Source organism: Arachis hypogaea, chromosome 20 (assembly GCF_003086295.3).
Source record: "Arachis hypogaea cultivar Tifrunner chromosome 20, arahy.Tifrunner.gnm2.J5K5, whole genome shotgun sequence".
In the NCBI taxonomy this organism is placed as follows: Eukaryota; Viridiplantae; Streptophyta; class Magnoliopsida; order Fabales; family Fabaceae; genus Arachis; species Arachis hypogaea.
The window spans coordinates 65024514-65048164 of NC_092055.1; the positions used below are offsets into that span (position 1 = coordinate 65024514).

At 36.7% G+C, this 23651-nt stretch overlaps 2 non-coding genes across 2 annotated transcripts; both read left to right on the forward strand.

The window, feature by feature from the left end:
• Positions 1-894: 894 nt before the first annotated feature.
• Positions 895-1002, forward strand: LOC112787741 (small nucleolar RNA R71). Its single transcript, XR_003195136.1, has one exon. It is a non-coding gene; the product is annotated as a small nucleolar RNA R71 (small nucleolar RNA).
• Positions 1003-7624: 6622 nt separating this feature from the next.
• Positions 7625-7732, forward strand: LOC112788364 (small nucleolar RNA R71). Its single transcript, XR_003195730.1, has one exon. It is a non-coding gene; the product is annotated as a small nucleolar RNA R71 (small nucleolar RNA).
• Positions 7733-23651: the final 15919 nt, after the last annotated feature.

The following is a 23651-nucleotide window of genomic DNA, read 5'->3' on the forward strand; positions in this document are numbered from 1 at the left end:
AATCTCTATGGTCTCTAGATGAGTCTCAGATTCCTTTGGTTCCTCAGAGGGAAGCTCCTTATTGATCACTGGACGTCCCAGGAGGTCTTCCTCCTTGGGATTCACGTCCTCTCCTTTCCTCACAGGTTTGGCCATGGCGCTTATGTCAATGGCCTTGCACTCTCCTTTTGGGTTCTCTTCTGTATTGCTTGGGAGAGTACTAGGAGGGATTTCAGTGATCCTTTTACTCAGCTGGCCCACTTGTGCTTCCAGATTTCTAATGGAAGACCTTGTTTCATTCATGAAACTTACAGTGGCCTTAGATAGATCAGAGACTAGATTTGCTAAATTAGAAGCATTTTGTTCAGAGTTCTCTGTCTGTTGCTGAGTGGATGATGGAAAAGGTTTGCTATTGCTAAACCTGTTTCTTCCACCATTATTAAAGCCTTGTTGAGGCTTTTGATCCTTCCATGAGAAATTTGGATGATTTCTCCATGTTGAGTTATAGGTGTTTCCATAAGGTTCACCTAAGTAATTTACCTTTGCTATTGCAGGGTTCTCAGGATCATAGGCTTCTTCTTCAGAAGATGCCTCTTGAGTACTGTTGGATGCAGCTTGCATTCCATGCAGACTCTGAGAGATCATATTGACTTGCTGAGTCAATATTTTATTCTGAGCCAATATGGCATTCAGAGTATCAACTTCAAGAACTCCCTTCTTCATAGGCGTCCCATTATTCACAGGATTCCTTTCAGAAGTGTACATGAACTGGTTATTAGCAACCATGTCAATGAGTTCTTGAGCTTCTGCAGGCGTTTTCTTTAGGTGAATGGATCCACCTGCAGAAGTGTCCAGTGACATCATTGATAGCTCAGATAAACCATCATAGAATATATCCAGGATGGTCCATTCTGAAAGCATGTCAGAAGGACACTTTTTGGTCAACTGTTTGTATCTTTCCCAAGCTTCATAGAGGGATTCACCTTCTTTTTGTCTGAAGGTTTGAACATCAGCTCTAAGCTTGCTCAGCTTTTGAGGAGGAAAGTACTTGGCTAAGAAAGCCGTGACCAGCTTATCCCAAGAGTTCAGGCTGTCTTTGGGTTGAGAATCCAACCATAATCTAGCTCTGTCTCTTACAGCAAAAGGGAAAAGCATGAGCCTGTAGACTTTAGGATCTACTCCATTAGTCTTAACAGTATCACATATCTGCAAGAATTCAGTCAAGAACTGAAAAGGATCTTCAGATGGAAGTCCATGAAACTTGCAGTTCTTCTGCATCAGAGAAACTAATTGAGGTTTCAGCTCAAAGTTGTTTGCTCCAATGGCAGGAATGGAGATGCTTCTTCCATGTAAATTGGAATTAGGTGCAGTAAAGTCACCAAGCATCTTCCTTACATTATCATTATTTTCGGCTGCCATCTCCTCTGCCTGTTCGAAAATTTCTGAAAGGTTATCTCTGGATTGTTGTATTTTAGCTTCTCTTGATTTTCTCTTCAGAGTCCTTTCAGGTTCTAGATCTGCTTCCACAAGAATGTTCTTATCCTTGCTCCTGCTCATATGACAAAGAAGAAGGCACAGAAAAATAATAATAATAGAGATCCTTTATACCACAGTATAGGGATCCCTGTGTGAGTAGAAGAAGAGGGGGTGACAAAGAATGTAATATAATGGAAGAAACACAACTGTGAGGAGGCTAGAGATGTGAGATGAGATGTTAGGATATGAATGAATAAATAGAATAGGATAAGAGGGAAGGAGGGAATTTTCGAAAATTATTTTTGAAAAGGAGTTAGTGATTTTTGAAAATTGGTTTTTGAAAATTGTTAGTATTTTATTTTATTTATTTTTTTTATTTTTTTTTCGAAAATTAAAGTTTAAAATTTAAAATAATAGTTAATTAAAAAGAAATTTTGAAAAAGGGGGAAGATATTTTCGAAAAATGAGAGAGAGAGTTAGTTAGGTGGTTTTGAAAAAGTTAAGAAACAAACAAAAAGTTAGTTAGTTAGTTGAAACAATTTTTGAAAAGATAGGAAGTTAGGAAGTTAGAGAAGATATTTTGAAATCACATTTTTGAAAAAGATAAGATAAGAAGATATTTTTGAAAAGATATGATAGAAATTAGTTTTTGAAAAAGATTTGATTTTTAAAATCTCAATTAATGACTTGATTCATAAGAAATCACAAGATATGATTCTAGAACTTAAAGTTTGAATCTTTCTTAACAAGCAAGTAACAAACTTCAAATTTTTGAATCAAAACATTAATTGATTATGTTATTTTCGAAAATTTGGTATAAAAATAAGAAAAAGATTTTTGAAAAATATTTTTGGAATTTTTGAAAATAACTAAGAATTTTGAAAAAGATTTGATTTTTGAAAAAGATTTTGAAAAAGATAAGATTTTCAAATTGAAAATTTGATTTGACTTATGAGAAACAATTTGATTTTAAAAATTTTTGAAAAAGTCAATCCAAATTTTCGAATTTGATGAGAGAAAAAGGGAAAGATATATTTTTTTTTTGATTTTTGAATTTTTATGATGCAAGAGAAAAACACTAAAATGATGCAATGCATGAAATTTTTAGATCAAAACAATGAATGCATGCAAGAATGTTATGAATGTCAAGATGACCACCAAGAACACTTTGAAGATCATGATGAACATCATAAACACAATTTTGAAAAATTTTTAATGCAAAGAAAACATGCAAGACACCAAACTTAGAATTCTTTAATGCTTAGACACTAAGAATTCAAGAATGCATATGATAAACATGAAAAGAAACAAAACAAAAAATCATCAAGATCAAACAAGAAGACTTACCAAGAACAACTTGAAGATCATGAAGAACACTATGAATGCATGATATTTTCGAAAAAATGCAAGATGCATATGCAAGTGACACCAAACTTATGATATGACTCAAGACTCAAACAAGAAACACAAAAATATCTTTGATTTTTATGATTTTCTAATTTTTTTGGATTTTTATTTTATGTTTTTCGAAAAAAAATTTGAAAAAGAAAATAAGGATTCCAAAATTTTTAATATGAATTCCAAGAATCTTATGCTCTAAAGCTCCAATCAAAGGGTCAGGCATGGCTTAATAGCCAGCCAAGCTTTAGTATGTAACTCAGACATGACACGCCTGACATTCCTTACATTCAACAGCCAATTGGCTAAGAAAGATAAAGAAGCTCTTTTCTTGAGTATAAGAATTGAGACATGGCTTTACAGCCAGCCAGGCTTCAACATGCTCCATGAAACACTAGAATTCATTCTTAAAAATTCTGAAAGGAAAATATATTTTTGAAAACATTTTTATTTTTAAAATTTTTTTTTTTCGAAAACAAAGGAAGAATTTTTGAAAGATTTTTGAAAATTTTTTTTTTTTGAAAACAAGACAAAAAGAAAATTACCTAATCTGAGCAACAAGATGAACCGTCAGTTGTCCAAACTCGAACAATTCCCGGCAACGGCGCCAAAAACTTGGTGCACGAAATTGTGATGTCCAGGCTCAAATTATTCCTGGCACGTGAGCAACTTGGTATGCGTAATCATAATTGTCACAACTTCGATACAACTAACCAGCAAGTGCACTGGGTCGTCCAAGTAATACCTTACGTGAGTAAGGGTCGAATCCCACGGAGATTGTTGGTATGAAGCAAGCTATGGTCACCTTGGAAATCTCAGTCAGGCAGATATAAAGTGATAATGATGTTTTCGAATATTATATAATAAAATAGGGATAGAGATACGTATGTAAATCATTGGTAGGAATTTCAGATAAGCGAATGGAGATGCTTTTCGTTCCTCTGAACCTCTGCTTTCCTGCTATCTTCATCCAATCAGTCTTACTCCTTTCCATGGCTGGCTTTATGCAAGGGCATCACCGTTGTCAGTGGCTACATCCCCTCCTCTCAGTGAATAATATGCTCACGCACCCTGTCACGGCACGGCTATTCATCTGTCGGTTCCCGATCATGCTGGAATAGGATTCACCCTCCTTTTGCGTCTGTCACTAACGCCCAACAATCGCGAGTTTGAAGCTCGTCACAGTCATTCAATCATTGAATCCTACTCAGAATACCACAGACAAGGTTTAGACCTTCCGAATTCTCTTGAATGCCGCCATCATTGTAGCTTACGCCACGAAGACTCTGGTTAGGAAATCTAAGAGATACTCATTCTAGCTTAATTCATGTAGAACAGAAGTGTTTGTCAGGCACGCGTTCATAAGGGGGAAGGATGATGACCGTCACACATAATCATCACCTTCATCACGTTCTTGGGTGCGAATGGATATCTTAGAAGCGAAATAAGATGAATTGAATAGAAAATAGTAGTACTTTGCATTAATCTTTGAGGAATAGCAGAGCTCCACACCTTAATCTATGGAGTGTAGAAACTCTACCGTTGAAAATACATAAGTGAAAGGTCCAGGCATGGCCGAGATGGCCAGCCCCCTAAAACGTGATCAATAGTCTCCTAAGATGAACAATGGAATAAAACTGAGACCAAAGATGGTCTAAAAGACTAGTAAGAGGTCCTATTTATAATAAACTAGCTACTAGGGTTTACATGAGTAAGTAATTGATGCATAAATCCACTTCCGGGGCCCACTTGGTGTGTGTTTGGGCTGAGCTTAAGTGTAGCACGTGCAGAGGCCATTTGTGGAGTTGAACGCCAGTTTCTGTGCCAGTTTGGGCGTTCAACTCTGGTTTTGGATCCTTTTCTGGCGCTGGACGCCAGATTTGGGCAGAAGGCTGGCGTTGAACGCCAGTTTACGTCGTCAATTCTTGGCCAAAGTATGCACTATTATATATTGCTGGAAAGCCCTGGATGTCTACTTTCCAACGCAATTGGAAGCGCGCCATTTCGAGTTCTGTAGCTCCAGAAAAAGCCACTTTGAGTGCAGGGAGGTCAGAATCCAACAGCATCAGCAGTCCTTTTTCAACCTCTGAATCTGATTTCTGCTGAAGTCCCTCAATTTCAGCCAGAAAATACCTGAAATCACAGAAAAATACACAAACTCATAGTAAAGTCCAGAAATGTGAATTTAACATAAAAACTTATGAAAACATCCCTAAAAGTAAGTAGATCCTACTAAAAACATACTAAAAACAATGCCAAAAAGCGTATAAATTATCCGCTCATCACTTATGTTAAGAGCCACGTTAACTAAGTTAACGTGGACTCTAACGTAGGGAAGGGGGAAGCTTATCAACGTTATTGGGAAAGGTAAGTCCTAATAACGTGTGCAAAGGACCAAGAGGCAACGTTAGTGGTAACGTTTGTGCCACTAACGTTGAGGTTAACGTGGCTCATACTTGGGTGAGCAACGTTAGTGAAAAAGGTGATTGTCAATAACGTTCTCGAACCCACACTTTCACTTAATGTTAACACCACTAACGTCCTGAGCTAAAAGTCCCCACCTACTTCACACTTTCTCTCTGCAAGCAAAGCTAAGCCCAATGAAGAAGATAACTGCTTCAAACTCATGATCCAAAGGCCCATACCCAAGACTTGAAGAGCCAACTAGAAGATCATAAGAGTAGTATATATAGGAGTAGCTTTGAATTAGTTAGAGAGCTGGGAAAACTTTTGGGAGCCTTTGGGCATAGAACTACTCTCTGTATTTACTTTCTCTAGACTTCTAGTTTTACTTTCAGCATGTATTCTCCATCTTTGTTTTCATTTTCCAGAGCTATGAACAACTAAACCCCTTTCATTGGGTTAGGGAGCTCTGTTGTAATTTGATGGATCAATTTTAGTTTTCATTCTCATTTTTCTATCTTTTCTCTTGATTTTACTAGAAAGCTTTCGATCTTCATCCAATTGGGTAGTTATCTTGGAAAAGAAGCTATTCATACTTAGATCTCTTCTGAACCTTGGAAGAGGAATGAAGAGATCATGCTAGAAATGCTTTCTCATGCTGGACCAAATTTGGTTTGGATGGATATGTGACTATAATCCTTCCAACACTTGATTTGGGAAATGCATGTGGTATAATCAGTGACCATACTTCATCTCTTCTCATGAGCAATTGACCAAGGAATTGGCTATTGATCAAGATTTGAGAGATTGAATTACAAGGAATTGTAATTCGATCACTTAAGATTGCCAAGGAGATCAATGAATGCATTGATTGAGGAAGAGATGAAAATGAACTTGATCCGGAGAATGCAACATCTCCTGAGCCCAATGAATTCCCCATTTCTGATCTTACCCGTTCTCTTTAATTTCTGCCATTTACTTTTTTGAGCAATTGCCCCATTCCCATTTAAGATTCTGCAATTTACTTTCCGCCATTTATATTCAGCTCTTTATTCCTATCATTTACTGTTTCCACTATTTACTTTCCCGCCATTTAATTTTCTGCAATTTTCAACTCAAATTCTGGTTCGCTCAACTAGAACATTCCTTTAATTAAAGTTGCTTGATCAATCAATCTCTATGGGATTCGACCTCACTCTATTGTGAGTTTTTACTTGACGATAAATTCGGTACACTTGCCGAAGGAAATTTGTTGCGAGACAAGTTTTCCGCGTATCAATAGGAGTGGCATTTTCTGCAGTGTCTGTGCCCTTTGGTTCTTCTTCCTGTGATTGAGCTTCTTCTTTTTCAGCCATGTCCTGTATGTCCTCCTCCTCTTCAACATCTTCTATTTTCACCACCTCTTCAGCTGAGGCGTGTTCTGGTGGGCTTGGCTCCTCCTGATTCCTCTTCTGTAGTGTGGTTCCTGACCTTAGGGTGATGGCATTGATGCCACCCTTTGGATTGGATAATGGTTGAGAGGGGATTCCACTGGAGCTCAAAGGCTGGTTATTGGAGTTATTCATTGATCCAATCTGTGAGACAAGAGCTTGTAAGGTAGAGTTCAGACTATTTAGTGTAGCATAAAGGTTATTTTCCATGTCCTGTTGTCTCTGATCAATAGATTGTAGTAACTCATCATTAGCAAATGAAGAAGGATAAGTAATTTGAGAGGTATGCTGTTGGGTATTCTGTGGTCCTTGGGATTGCCTCAGGTGAGGTGCTCTGTAAGGTTGGTTCTGGTTTTGCTGCCTGTTGTTGTTATTATTCCACCTCTGATTTCCCTGATTGTCTCTGCCTCCTCTGTTATTGTTGTCCCTCCAATTCTGGTTAGAATTGTCCTGCCATCCATGGCTGTAACTGCCATCTTGATTGTACCCTTGGTTGCGGCGGTCATAGAAGTTATGAGTGGCTGCCACGGTGTTGTCTTCCTGCTGGAGCTGCGGACATTCTCAGTATAATGGCTATAATCAGCACAGATTCTGCAAACTCTCTGTGGGACTAACTGTTGGCTTTGCTGTGGTGAAGAAGGTTGAGCTTGCTGAACTTGTTGTTGATTCAATTGCATCTGCTTCAGTAAGTTGGTCATTTCACAGATACTCTGAGTTAGAGTAGTAGTCTCTCTGCTAGAGGATACTTCTGCAACAGCTTTTGAACGGCCTTGTTTCTGCCTGTGATTCCAAGTAGATTCAGCTAAGTCGCTGATCAATTGCCATGCCTCATCAGTGGTCTTGTACTTTTTCATAGACCCATTGCTAGCACTTTCCAATGTGGTCTTATCTTGGAGCCTGATGCCCTGTGTGACGTAACCGAGCAACACTATCTTGTCAATCATATGGTGGGGGCATACTTCTAGAAGGTTGTTGAAGCGCTCCCAGTATTCATAGAGAGTCTCAGATTCATCCTGAACAATCATGGAGATGTCTTTCCTCAGTTTATCAATAACTTCAGCTAGAAAGAATTTTTCCAAAAATTCTCTTCTAAGTGTATCCCAGTCAGATACAGTTGCTGCAGGTTGAGTGTAGTACCACTCTCTCACTTTTCCCTCAAGAGAGAACGGGAAAGCTTTCAGCAAAATAGAAGTTTCATCCGTACTATCGTGCCTGACAGTAGAACAGGCTGCTTGAAAATCTCTCAGGTGCTTGATAGGCTCTTGAGCAGGTAAGCCATGAAACTTAGGCATCAAGTTTAGCAGTGCAGTCTTTATTTCAAACTCTATAGCCACCGCTGGGTGATGCGCTTAAAACGGTTGCATTGTAAAATCAGGGGCTCTAGCCTCCTGGATAGTAACTCTCCTAGGTGCTGCCATGTCACCTACACGTAAATCAACCGAATCAGTAGAACGGGGGCTGGTTTCTTCCTCAAATGACGTTTCAGATCCGCCCTTAGAGAGGACTAACCGACGCCGAGCTTGCCTTATTCGTGAAATAGTTCTTTCAATCTCAGGATCGAATACTGGCAAGCTTGGATCAGGAAGTGAACGCGTCATCTAACGAAAGAAACATGCAGCTCATAGTAGCAAAATAAAATAAAATACAAATAAATAAATTCCAATTAATAACTTTAGCACTCTATTGCAACTCCCCGGCAACGGCGCCAAAAATTGACGTGGCATAAATTGGCGAGTTAAGAAATTTATATAAGAGATACGTTGCAAGTACAGTTCTTAACCAACCAGAAATCCGCTTATCAATTTAGAAGGTTGTCACAAAATTAAAATTAAAATACTGGGAGTATGAATCCCAAGTCGTCTCCCAACGAATTGCAGAAAGGTGTGCTATTTTATTAATCAGATATTTTCAAAAATGGTTTGAGTTGAATAACAGGAAATTAAATTAGAGAATTTATATAATTTTAAATGAAAGCCTTGGCTGGGAGTAGATTAGTTAGAAGCCCTATTTTTGTTGGAGTACTCTCAAGATTAATTGATAATCGAGGATTATTTTGTTTAGTTATCCCTTACTAGGTTAGGGAAAGTCAAACAAGTTGGAAAGCTATTTCTACTCATAAGTCTCAATCCGCTTACTTGGAAGGATTGGTGTCAGTGACCAGAGAGCAATCCAACAATAAACCTAATTACAATTTTTCTTTTAAGCATTCCAACTCAAGGTCTTCCTTTCAATCAACTCCCATCCAAGTTATGGAACTACTCACTCATTGTGAATGTAGAACTCATAATATAGGAAAGGGAATTAAAGAAAGACATGATAAATAATAATCAAAGAAATCAATTAAAAATAAAAGTAATTCTTGTATTAATAAATTCTAAAATAACCCAATAGTAAAATTGAGTAAATTAAGGACATGGAAGAGTAAGAGACAAGTAAAGAGAACGAACTAGAATGACAAAGTCTTGCTGAGGCAATAACTCTTCTCAATATCCCAATACAAAAGCAATAATAATTGAAATCCTAAGAACTATGAATGTGTAGAGAGAAAAAAACCTAGAGGAGGAGTAAAACTAGATCTAAAAACTAAAACTGTGTAGAATGAATTGTTGTCCTTCGTTTCTGCATGTTCCCTGGCTCTAGTTTGCTTTTCTGGGCTAAAAACTAGGTCAAAACAGGGCCCAAAATTGCCCCCAGCGAATTCTGCAGATTATGCAGATCGCGCATGTCACGCGATCACGTCATTCATGCGGACACGTCATTCAGTGTTTGCTTTGCCACGCGTGCGCGTCGTCCACGCCTTCACGTCACTGATGCAGTTTCCAATCCGCGCGGTCGCGTGAGCCATGCGTCCGCGTCACTGCAATTTCCTCTATATCGCGCGGCCGCGTGAGCCATGCGTCCGCGTCACTTCTCGCTGGTCATCTCCTCAATTTCTTGTGTTCCTTCCATTTTTGCAAGTTTCCTTTCCAATCTCCAACTCATTCATGCCCTATAAAGCCTAAAACACTTAACACACAGATCACGGCATCGAATGGAATAAAGGAGAATTAAAATACATAATTAAAAGTCTCTAGGAAGCAAGTTTTCAACCATAAAGAATTTTTAGGAAGGAATTATAAACGCATGCTTATTTAATGAATAAGTGGGTAAAGAGTTGATAAAACCACACAATTAAACACAATATAAACCATAAATTAATGGTTTATCAATAAACCTCTGCAAAGTCTTTGACGAACTGAATTCCTGCGCGATCTAGAATTTTCTAAAAATAAATCCTCGTTGCAGGTATAGCTTCTAAACCGGCAAGGAATCCCTTTCCTGAAAAAGTTTTGGTTGTCACAAGTAACAAACCCAATAAAATTTATAAACCGAAGTATTCAAACCTCGGGTCGTCTTCTCAAGGAACTGCAGGGAGGTGTTCTTATTATTAGTTATGGAAAACAGTGTTTTTAGGTTTTAAAAGGTTTGAACAAGGGAAATAAATTGCAGGAATTAGTAAATTGATAAATAATGGAACTCTTGGCAAGGTATGAAAATTTGGAAGTCCTATCCTAGTTATCCTTATCGATGGTGATGAGAATTGAGTTTTAATCCCACTTAGTTAACCTTTACTAAAGCAAAGGAAAGTCAAGTGGACTAATTAGTTTCATCCTCAAGTCCTAGCCAACTCCTAAGAAAGGACTAGAGTTATCGGAATTCAATTCAATTAGCAAAAATAACAATTATCAATCACGATAAGTTTGATAACTCAAGAGTCTCCAATTAATCAATTAAAGCCAGGAATATAAAAAGCTAAATAAGAATCATAAATCTGAAATACCTCAATTTATATTAAATAAGAAAATCCTAACATGAATGGTTCGTAAGCCAATTTGGAAACATAAGTAATTAACAAATAAAAGCATTAAAGTATCTGAAAGCAGAAGAGAAATATAAAGTAAAAGGAATATTGAACCTGTGACTGAAGATGAATTGAACTAAACTAATAGAAATCCTAAAATACTAAATCCTAAGAGCTCTAAGAACTACATCTAAATTATGAAAAGTGAATAATGGAAGACCTCCTCATGAATGGATGCATTCCTCCACTATATAACCTCTAATATGTGTTTTCTGGACCGAGAACTAGGCCAGAAACAACCCAGAATTCGCTGGTTGGGAATTTAAACACGCTGATTTTCGCCACTACGATGCGTCCGCGTAGATCACGCATTCGCATCATTTATCGTCAGGGCAACTATGAAAAATTATATATCAATTTGAGGCCCCGGACGTTAGCTTTCCAACGCAACTAGAACCGCATCATTTGAACCTCTGTAGCTCAAGTTATGGTCATTTTAGTGCGAGAGGGTCAGGCTGACAGCTTTGCAGTTCCTTCAACTTCTTGTATTCCTTCCACTTTTGCATGCTTCCTTTCCATCCTCTAAGTCATTCCTGCCCTGTAACCTCTGAAAACACTTAACACACATATCAAGGCTTCGAATGGTAATAAGAGAAGATTAAACATATCAAAATTAAGACCAAAGAAGCATGTTTTCAATCATAGCACAAAATCAGGAAGGAAAACGTAATCTCATGCAAATCATATGAATAAGTGTATGAAAGATTGATAAAATCTACTCAATTGAGCATAAGATAAACCATAAAATAGTGGTTTATCAACCTCCCCACACTTAAACATTAGCATGTCCTCATGCTAAGCTCAAGAGAAGCTATAAAGGAGTGAAGAGGAATGGTAAAATGTATGAAATGCAATCCTATCTATATGAAAGCAACTAAATGTGAAATGCTTCTACCTACTTGGTTAAAAATAAATAAGTTCTCCAAGATAAACATAAATCAAATTTTATTAATTCAAACCATACAGTAAAAACAAGTAAACTTGTAAAAAGATAGCTCATGAAAGCAGGGAATAGAGAATCAAGCATTGAACCCTTACTGGTAGTGTATATCACTCTAACTCTCAAGTGTCTAGGGTCAATCACTCTACTCTTCCCTAGTCATGCTTTCTCAACCTTGTTCTTCATCTAACCAATCAACAAACATTTAGTATACCAATGCAAACATCATGAGGTCTTTTCAAGGTTGTAATGGGCCTGAGGTAAAGGTAAGGATATATATATATATATATATATAAGGCTAAGTGAGCTAACAAAGTGAATCCTTGATTAGTCTAAGATCTCACCTAACATATACATACTTTATATAATTTAAAATGCTTTAACTAGCTACCCAAATTTTTCCCACTTTTGTATTACATGTTCATGTATCAAACTTATTTTTGAATTTTGTCCCATGTGCATTGATTCTTTTTATTTTGCATTTGGGGTAATATTATTTTTCTCTCTCTCTCTTTTTTTTTGTATCTCCTTATTTAATTACTTAATATTTTTTTTTCAATGCACATGGTAATTTAATTATTTTGATTTCACATGAGCATGCTTCCCAAACTTTCAAATAACTTATTCAATTTAATTTCCCTTTTTTTTCTATCATCCCATGTTCCCATAAAATTCCCCATACTTAAATTATACACAATATCTTTCTTAAGCTAACCAAGGATTCAACTTGGGATTTTTATTTTGTTTTTCTCCTTAAGGCTAGTAATGTGGTTATGGAATAGAGGGGGGTTAAAAAGCTCAAAGTAGCTAACAAGGGTGACATAAAAGGGTAGGCTTATTTGGGATAAGTGAGTGAAAACAAGTAATGGCCTCAATCATATGCAAGCATGTAAATACACTAAATAACGGACATATAGAGTGGAACAAGGTAAAGATTGCAATTATAGAGAAGAAAACACACAAGAATAAAGTATTTATGGTTAACTAATGTAACTATATAAATAAGCTCAAAATCTCATAGGTTGTGTGTTCTTTAGCTCAAAAACCATGTTCCAATCTACGATCTTCAAACAAATTTAACACAAAGAAAATTTTAATTTTTTTATTTAAATTAGTGAAATTTTTTTTTCAAAAATAGGGTCCTAGAAAGAAGTCCTAGAAAGAAACTTATTATTTTTCAACCAAGTAGTTTTTAAATGCAAACAATCAACTACACATGCAATCTATTATGCAATGCAACAATGAACTAATGAAGAAAATAAGACATTGGTGTTGAGAAGAGAATAACTAACCCATAGAGATCGGTATCGACCTCCCCACACTTAAAGGTTGCACCATCCTCAGTGCATGCTAAGATGTACAAGTGGATGGGTTGCTCCAACTGATGCCTTTCTCTATAGATTGTGCAGATTGACTTGTGATGAGCGGATAATTTATACGCTTTTTGCCATTATTTTTAGTATGTTTTTAGTATATTTTAGTTAGTTTTATTATGTTTTTTTTTAATTTTTAAATAAAAATCACATTTCTGGACTTTCCTATGAGTTTGTATGTTTTTCTGTGATTTCAGGTATTTTCTGGCTGAAATTGAGGGACCTGAGCAAAAATCTTATTCAGAGGCTGAAAAAGGACTGCAGATGCTGTTGGATTATGACCTCCCTACACTTGAAGTAGGTTTTCTGGAGCTACAGTAGCCAAATTGGCGCACTCTCAATTGCTTTGGAAAGTAGACATCCTGGGCTTTCCAGCCATATATAATAGTCCATACTTTGCCTGAGATTTGATGGCCCAAACCAGCGTTCCAAGTCAGCATAGAAATTCTGGCGTCAAAACGCTAGAACTGGCATAAAAGCTGGAGTTACATGCCCAAACTGGCACAAAAGCTGGCGTTGAACTCCAAGAAAAATTTCTACATGTGAAAGCTTCAATGCTCAGCCCAAGCACACACCAAGTGGGCTCGGAAGAAGATTTCTGCATTAATTACTTATCTCAGTAACCCTAGGCTACTAGTTCTCTATAAATATGACCTTTTGCTATTGTATTTTTGTCTTGGTTCTTCTGGTTCCCTCTCTGGGGCCGAAGCCAATGACCACCATTATCACTTTTGTATTTAAAACGGTGGAGTTTCTACACACCATAGATTAAGGTGTGGAGCTTTGTTGTTCTTCATGAATTAATGCAAAGTACTATTATTTTTCTATTCAATTCAAGCTTATTCTTATTCCAAGATATTCACTCGCACTTCAACCTGATGAATGTGATGATCCGTGACACTCATCATCATTCTCACCTATGAACGCGTGCATGACAACCACCTCCGTTCTACCTTCGATTGAGTGCGTATCTCTTAGCCTCCTGGTTCATGACGCATGGTTGCCTCGCCTGACAACCGAACCTTCCATTCCATGTGATCAGAGTCTTCGTGCTATAGGCTAGAATCAATTGGCAGTATTCTTGAGATCCGGAAAGTCTAAACCTTGTCTGTGGTATTCCGAGTAGGATCTGGGAAGGGATGACTGTGACGAGCTTCAAACTCGCGATTGTTGGGCGTAGTGACAGACACAAAAGGATCAATGGATCCTATTCCAACATGATCGAGAACCAACAACTGATTAGCCGTGCGATGACAGCACATTTGGACCATTTTCACTGAGAGGACGGGAGGTAGCCATTGACAACAGTGAAACCAACATAAGCCTGCCATGGAAAGGAGTATGAATGATTGGAAGAAGGCAATAGGAAAGAAGAGGTTCAGAAGGAACAAAGCATCTTCATACGCTTATCTGAAATTCTCACCAATGAATTACATAAGTATCTCTATCCTATTTTATGTTTTATTCATCTTTTAATTATCAATTCTCCATAATCATTTGAATCTACCTGACTGAGATTTACAAGATGACCATAGCTTGCTTCAAGCCGACAATCTCCGTGGGATCGACCCTTACTCACGTAAGGTTTATTACTTGGACAACCCAGTGCACCTGCTGGTTAGTTGTGCGGAGTTGTGATAAAGAGTTGAGATTACAATTGTGCGTGCCAAGTTGTTGGCGCCATTGATGATCACAATTTCGTGCACCAAGTTTTTTGTGCCGTTGGCGGGGATTGTTCGAGTTTGGACAACTGACGGTTCATCTTGTTGCTCAGAATAGGTAATTTTATTTTATGTTTAAGCTTTTTGCTTTTTATTTTTTCGAAAAACTTCAAAAAAATATGTATTTCTATTTTGTTCTTCAGAACTTTTAAGAATGAATTCTAGAGTTTCATGATGATTTGTTGAAGTCTGGCTGGCTGAGAAGCCATGTCTAATCTTTTTGACCGAGGTTTCAACTTATCATCACAAGAGCTTGTTGATTTCTATCAATCTTGCTGTTGAACATAATGATTTGCTAAAGCTTGGCTAGACATTGGCCATGTCTAGTGTTTTGGATCGAAGCTTTCACTGAAAGCTTGGCTGACTAGTAAGCCATGTCTAATTCCTGGACCGGAGTTTTTAGACTAACATTGCATGATTCTTGGAATTCTTATTAAAAATTTTGAATCTCTTTATTTTCTCTTCCATATAATTTTCGAAAAATTACAAAAAAAATTTTATGTTTCTTGTTTGAGTCTAGTGTCAAATTTAAAGTTTGGTGTCAATTGCATGTCTTTATTCTTCTTGCATTTTTTGAATATATGCATTATGTTCTTCATTGATCTTCAAGTTATTCTTGATGATTTCCTTGCTCTGATCTTTAAATTCTCTTGTTTTGTGTCTTTTGTTGTTTCTCATATGCATTTTCAAATTGTTATAGTCCTTAGTATACAAACTTCCAAGTTTGGTGTCCTGCATGCATTGTTTGTTTAATCTTAGTTTTCCATGATTAGTTGCATTTTTTATTGTTTCTCATCATTAAAAATTTAAATTTTTTTTCAAAATTGTGTCTTTTGAAGTCAATAATACAGAGAATTGAAGATTCAGAACATTCAGCAGAGGAATTACAGAGAAAAAGCTGGGCGTTCAAAACGCCCAGTGAGGAAGGAAAACTGGCGTTTAAACGCCAGTCAGGGTACCTGGCTGGGCGTTAAACGCCCAAAAAGGTAGCATCTTGGGCGTTAAACGCCCAGAATGGCATCCATTCTGGGCGTTTAACACCAGGAGGACACTAGAGGGAAGATTTTGTTTTTAATTCAAATCTTTTTCAAATTTTCATAATTTTTCAAAATCAAATCTTTTTCAAATCATATTTTTTCAATCATATCTTTTCAAAATCAATTTCTTTCCATTTTTTTAATTATTATTATTTTCGAAAATGCTTGCTACAATTAATGATTTAATTCAAAATTTTCAAGTTGTTACTTGCCTATTAAGAAAGGATCAAATTTTAATTCTAGAATCATATCTTTTAATTTCCTGTTAGTCAAGTAATCAACTTTAATTTTAAAAATTTCTTTTTTTTTTATTTGATTCTCAATTATATCTTCTCAATCATATCTTTTCAATCACATCGTTTTCAAAATTAATTTTCAATCATATCTTTTTGATTTCTAATTTCAAAATCTTTTTCAAAAATCACTTAATTTCTTTTCCAATCTTAGTTTTCGAAAATCATTTACCAAATTTTCAAAATTTCTTTTAATTATTTCAAAATCTTTTTACTTTAATTTCGAAAATTCTTCTCCTCTTCTCAAATCCTTCTATTTAAAGGACTAACACTTCTCCATTATCAGCAATTCGAACTCTATCCCTCTTGATAAGTTCAAATTCTCTCTTCTCTACCTCATCCTTCTATTTTTATTTTCCTCTGACACCTCAAGGAATCTCTATACTGTGACATAGAGGATTCCATATTTTCTTCTCCTCTCTTTTCATATGAGCAGGAGCAAGGACAAGGGCATTCTTGTTGAAGCTGATCCTGAACCTGAAAGGACCTTGAAGAGAAAGCTAAAAGAAGCTAAAGTACAACTCTCTATAGAGGACCTAACAAAAATTTTCAAACAAGAAGAAGCCATGGCAGCCGAAAATAACAACAATGCCAACAATGCAAGGAAGGTGCTTGGTGACTTTACTGTACCTACTCCCAACTTCTATGGGAGAAGCATCTCAATCCCTACCATTGGAGTAAACAACTTTGAGCTTAAGCCTCAATTAGTTTCTCTGATGCAACAGAATTGCCAGTTTCATGGACTTCCATTGGAAGATCCTCATCAGTTCTTAGCTGAATTCTTGCAAATCTGTGACACTGTCAAGACCAATGGAGTTGATCCCGAGGTCTATAGACTTATGCTTTTCTCCTTTGCTGTAAGAGACAGAGCTCGAACATGGTTAGATTCACAACCTAAAGAAAGCCTGAACTCTTGGGAAAATGTAGTCAATGCCTTCTTGGCAAAGTTCTTTCCACCTCAAAAATTGAGCAAGCTTAGAGTGGAAGTCCAAACCTTCAGACAGAAGGAAGGTGAATCCCTCTATAAAGCTTGGGAAAGATACAAGTAATTGATCAGAAGGTATTTTCTATGATGGTTGATGAGAGAACTTTTATGTGGTCTAGAAATTTGCGGATAAATCCTCGTTGCAAGTATAGTTTCTAAACCTTCAAAAGTCCTTTCATACAAACGTTTTGGTTGTCACAAGTAACAAACCCCTTTTGAAAATTGATAATCGAGTATTTAACCTCGGGTCACCTTCTCAAGAAATTGCAGGGAGGTATGTTCTTATTATTGGTTATGAGTTTGTAAATTGGGGTTTTGGAAGTAAGGAGGGAATATGTTATATGACAAGTAAAATAAAATAATAATAATAAAATCTCTTTGCAAGGTATGAGAAATTGGAATTCCTATCCTAGTTATCCTTATCGGGTGTGAAGAGAATTGGGTTTTAATCCCACTTGGTCAGCCTTTATTAAACAAAGGAAGGTTAAGTGGACTGATTAGCTTGATTCTCAAGTCCTAGTCAACTCCTGTAGAGAGACTAGTGTTAGAGCAATCCTAGCTTAAGCAGAATCTGCCAATTTCAATCACTTGCTGAGTTTGATAACTCAAGTACTACCAATCACTTGACCAAAGCCAAAAGGGAAAAAATATCTAAATTAAATTAAAAGCAATCTTAAACAGAGCAAAACAATCTTAAATCTGAAATACCTCAAATAACATTAATTAAGAAAATTATATCTAACATGGAAGAGTTCATAAATTAAATTGGGAAAATAAATAAAAATAAAGAACCTGTGATTGAGAGTCGCTCCTAAAACTAAGAGAAATCCTAAATCCTAATCCTAAGAGAGAGGAGAGAACCTCTCTCTCTAAAAACTACATCTAAATCTTAAAATTGTAAATATGAGAGCATGATTATGAATGGATGTATTCACCCACTTTATAGCCTCTAATCTGTGTTTTCTGGGCTGCGAACTGGGTCAGAAACAGCCCAGAAATCGCTGGAGAAGAAATTTGCCACGCTGGTTTTTCGTCATTGTGACGTGGCCGTATGGAGCACGCGGTCGCGTCGTCTAGCGTTAGAAAAACTATGGCATATTATATATCAAATCGAAGCTCTGGACGTTAGCTTTCCAACGCAACTAGAACTGCATCATTTGGACCTTTGTAGCTAAAGTTATAGTCGTTTGAGTGCGAAGAGGTCAGGCTGGACAGCTTAGCAGTTTCTCCAACTTCTTGTATTCCTTCCACTTTTGCATGCTTCCTTTCCATCCTCTGAGTCATTCCTGCCCTGTAATCTCTGAAAACACTTAACACACATATCAAGGCATCTAATGATAATAAGTGAGGATTAAACATAGGGAACTTAAGGCCAAAGAAGCATGTTTTCAATCAAAGCACATAATTAGGAAGGCAAATGTAAAACCATGCAAATAGTATGAATAAGTGGGTAAAGAGTTGATAAAAACCCCTCAATTGAGCACAAGATAAACCATGAAATAGTGGTTTATCAACCTCCCCACACTTAAACATTAGCATGTCCTCATGCTAAGCTCAAGAAAAGCTATAAAGATGAAGAGGAATGATAGAGAGTATGAAATGCAACCTACCTATATGAATGCAACTACATGCAAAATGATTCTACCTACTTAGTTAAAAGTAAATAAGTTCTCCAAGACAAAAATAATTCAAATTCCACTAATTCAAATCATATAAAATAAAGACAAGTAAACTTGTAAGAAAATAGCTCATGAAAGCAAGGAACATAGAATCAAGCATTGAACCCTTACTAGTAGTGTATATCACTCTAATCTCTCAAGTGTCTAAGGTTAATCACTCTATTCTTCTCTAATCATGCTTTCTAAACATTTGTTCTTCATCTAACCAATCAACAAATATTTAATGTACCAATACAAACATCATGAGGTCTTTTCAAGGTAGTAATGGGGCTAAGGTAAGGGTGAGGGTATATATATGACTAAGTGAGATATAAATTGAATCTTTGACTAACCAAGCTCTTACCTAACACACATACACTCTATATAACTCTAGAATCATGCCTAGCTACCCATAATTTCCACTTTTGTATAATTCTCATACTCATGTACCAAATTTTTTATATTTCTTTACTTTTGTCACATGTGCATTGATATTTTTATTAACTTAGCATTGGGATAATTTTTTCCCTTTATTTATTTATTTATATTATATATTTTTTTTCTTTTTCTCTTTTTTTTTTCTCTTTTTCTCTCTTTTTTTTTGTAGAGAAATAACCATAACTTATCAATGCACATGGATTTTCTATTATTTTTCTATTTTGGTTTTTCATGAGTAGGTTTCCAAATTCCCAATATTCAAATAAATGATACATTCCCTTATTAACTCATGTTCCCATAGTTTTCCCACACTTAATTGTTACACAATCCCTATCTTAAGCTAACCAAAGATTCAATTGGGATATTTAATTATTTTTTTGCTTTAAGACTAGTGATGTGGTAAAATACAGAACAAATGGAGATTAAAAAGGCTCAAAGTGGCTGACAAGGGTAATTTAAAAGGTAGGCTTATTTGGGATAAGTGAGCTAAAATCAAACAATGGCCTCAATCATATGCAAGTATGTAAATACACTAAATAATGGACATATAGATTGGAACAAAATATAGATTACAATCATAGAGAAGGAAACACACAGGAAAAAATTTATGGTTAAATAATGTAACCATGCAAATAAGCTCAAAATCTCACAGGTTGTGTGTTCTTTGGCTCAAAAACCATGTTCCAAATACAACTTCTGATAAGTTTAACACAAAAGTTTTGATTTTAAATTAGTGAAAATTTTTCAAAAATAGGGTCATTAAAAAGAAATTTATTACTTTAACCAAGTAGTAACTAAATGCACAAAATCAAATAAATACGCAATCAAACATGTAAATGCAACAATTAACAAGGAAAATAAAATATTGGTGTTGATAAGAACATACTAACCCATGGAGATCGGTATCGACCTCCCCACACTTAAAGATTGCACCGTCCTCGGTGCATGCTAAGATGTGCAGATGGACGGGTTGCTTCAACTGACCCTTTTCTCATCAAGGAGTGTGTGTAGGAACTTGTTTGTCTCTCCCATGTAAACATCTTCCGGTTCTCTTCCTGGTGGCCATCCTGAAAGAAAAAAGGAAGGAAAGTAACCCAAAGCGAAGATAGAAAACAAATAAAACATGGGTTGGTTAATACCAAAAATGAGGGTCTCAATTACATGGTAGCTACAATATGGAAGTGAGAAAACAATAGAAGCACATGGCATACTAGTGGTGCAAAATTTGCAATAATGATGGAGAGAGTGTCGGTAAGGAGAGATAATATAAATTCATGTCAATGTAGAAGTAATACAGGTATAAAAGATTGGCAATGATATAAATAATATTACCTATTCAGAATAAAACAAGTCACTAAGCACCAAGAAAATACCAGAAAAGATGTAACAGTTGAATAAGAACATTTGAACACCAATGGTAAAATAATAAATTTAGAAAAATAAAAATATGCAATGAATGAAAGTATGCAAATAAATAAAATAAAATAAAAGATAAGAAGAATGAAAAGGGAAAGAAATAAAGTAAGAAAGAATGAAGAAAGAAGAAAGATAGAAGAAATTAGGATTAGAGAAGAAAAGATAAGAAAATTGGCACTAATATGGATAAGTTGTGTGACGCTGGCGACGCGGTCGCGTGGGTGACGCGGTCGCGTGGTGCGCAATAAGGTCAGGCAACGCGGACGCGTAGGGCACGCGATCGCGTGACTTGATTTGTGCTAGTGGCGCGAGTGCAGCGTCGCAGTCGCACAACTCTCTGTTCTAAACTTGATATTGCCAAAATCCAGGGTGACGCGGTCGCGTGGTCGACGCGATCGCGTGAGTGGCCATCATGGGGATATGACGCAGACGCGTGAGCCATGCGTCCGTGTGGTAAGTCGTGTGCAGTCTAGCGCTAGTCCAGCATCACTCCAGCTCATCTTTCGGCCATGCACCCTTTTGACGTCGATTTCCAGATCACGCGGCCGCGTGGGTGACGCAGTCGCGTGGGAGGTCAATGTTCCCACCTGACGCGGATGCGTTAGCGACGCGGTCGCGTGGAGTAAATTATGCTAAAGGCGTGCCTCCAGCCACGCTCTCGCGTGACTTTCTGTTCGTTTTCTTTTCTTCCCATTGCACCGGTGACGCGGACGCGTCAGCGACGCTGCCGCGTCGCGTGCGTGTTTTTTTTTTTTTTAAATCTGAAAATATGCAGAATGTAGTGTTAATATGAATGTTATGAGTAATTTCAGGTTCAATGAAATAAAATAAAATAAAACTCAAAAACAAACAAAACGAAATAAAATTAAAACTGAAAAGGGAACGATCATACCATGGTGGGTTGTCTCCCACCTAGCACTTTTAGTTAAAGTCCTTAAGTTGGACATTTGATGAGCTTCCTGTTATGCTGGCTTGTGCTTGAACTCATCTAGGAATCTCCACCAATGTTTGTAATTCCAATGGCCTTCGGGATCCCAAATTAGGCGCAGAAAGCCTTCAAGTAAGTTAAAGCAAGTGACAAGGCCCCAAGAGTGCTGATTTCTAGATTGAATTCCGGGGTCCTAGACCTTGCCTTTGCACCAATCTTTTTGTTAATCATCATTTTTTCACTTGGGTGGTAAACAGTCGGAATTCTCACTGAGACATCCAAACAGCTTCCTAGACCCATTCAGTTGAGCTTTATACCAACCTTTGCCTTTAAACTTAAAGCTTCCAACCATAATGAACCTTTCAAGACAATTCTTACCACTGACCATCTTCCTCTTACTCTTAATACCACAAAGAGCTCTAAGTTGACCATCCGTCTCCAGTAGCCCATATTCAAGTGAGATTAGAAAGCTAAGGGATATGAATTTTACACACTTGAATGTTGTGAAGGATGATGGAAACTTAGGGGGAGGGGTCTCCAATAACTTTGGCAAGGTGATTTCAAGCTCCACTCCCTTGTGCTCTTTGACAACTTCTACCTCTTTGCAAGATTCTTCAATTTCAAACTCTTCCTCTTGGTAGCTTTCTTCCAATTTGATCTCTTCTTCATTGCTCACCAAGGGCATGGGAGGCTGTGCTTCTTTTTCTTTAATCTCCATTTCTTGACCAACCTCTTCCAAGTCTTCAACTATGATATACCTTGGGGGTTGTACAACCTCCTCAACATCAAATGCAACTGTCTTGGAAGGAGGCTCTATGTCTTGACTTTCCAATGGAGGTTCAGCATCTCCTAAGTCTTCAACCACTTCTTCCTCTTCAATAATTACAGCTTCCTCCACTTGTTTCAGTACAAAGTCATGCTCCATGCTGTCCACTGGAGTTTCTAGTATCTCCTTCATGCTACATTCTTCATTAGATTGTCCACATGAAGCCGTGGGAGCACTTTGAGTGTCCGAGCGTCGGGAACCTAATTGACTTATCGCTTGATTTAGTTGATATAGAGTTGCATGAAATCAATCCGCTGCTTTCTTGAGATGATCCCTTGATTCTTCCTTCACTAATTCTTCAACCACTCCTTCGACTTCAAGGGTTTTTACTACCTTCACCCTTAGGGCCTCCTCTAGCTCCTTATGAAGTATGGATTCGCGAAGATGATCCCTTCTCTCTTGTTCCATGTCAATAGCATCATTGGGATCATGTTGCTCCTGGATTGATGGATGTGGGCGCTCTTCCATGGATGGTGGTGATGGGATGGAGAGATCATTCTGTGGTTGAAAAAGAAGTGCACTAGAGCTTGAGGGTTGATTGTTGAAGGTATTTGGTGGTCTGATTTGGACGACGAGAGCTTGTATAGTAGAGTTTAGATCAGTAAGTGCTTTCTCCATGGAGATTTGGGGTGGATAGGAGGGTTCATTTGGCTTATAAGGTGGTTGGTATGGTGGATACGGGTTAGGGTCATATGGAGGTGAATGGTGAAAAGGGGCTTGTGAGTATGGTGGTCCAAAGTCATGTTGAGGAGAGGGTTTATAGGCATATGGTGGTGGTTGTTGATAGTCCATTGGAGGTGGTTGTTGCCATGAGGGTTGATCAAATCCTTGTGGCTCCTCCCATCTTTGATTGTTCCAACCTTGATACCTGTTCTCATTGTAATTTCCTCTTCCTACAATATAATTGTAACCAGACTCATAGCCAAAGGGGTGAGAGTTCATAGTATCAAATAAAAATTAAAAATGAAAATAAAAATAATTTTAAATTAAAAGGTTATTTAAATTTTGAATTTGAAAATTAAATTTTGAAATTTGAAATTTGAATTTTTTTTTAAAATTTGAATTTTGAATTTTAAATTTTTCAATTTTGAATTTTGAATTTTGAGATTTGAAATTTGAAAAAAAAATTATAAATTTGAATTTTGAAAATTTTTAAATTTAAATTTTGAAATTTGATTTTTAAATTTTTTAATTTTTTGAATTTAATAAGGAAAAAGAAAAACAATAAAATGACTACAACTTAAAAATTTTTAGATCAAAACGAAAAAAACAACTAAGAACAGCTTGAAGATCAAGATGAACACGAAGAACAACTTGAAGATCAAGATGAACACAGAGAAAAAAATTTTTTGAAAAGTTTTTAATAACCAAATAAAAACCAATAACCTCTTAATTTACGAAAAAGCAAAAATAAAAACAAAAATAAAAAAAATAAACAAGTTAAAAGAA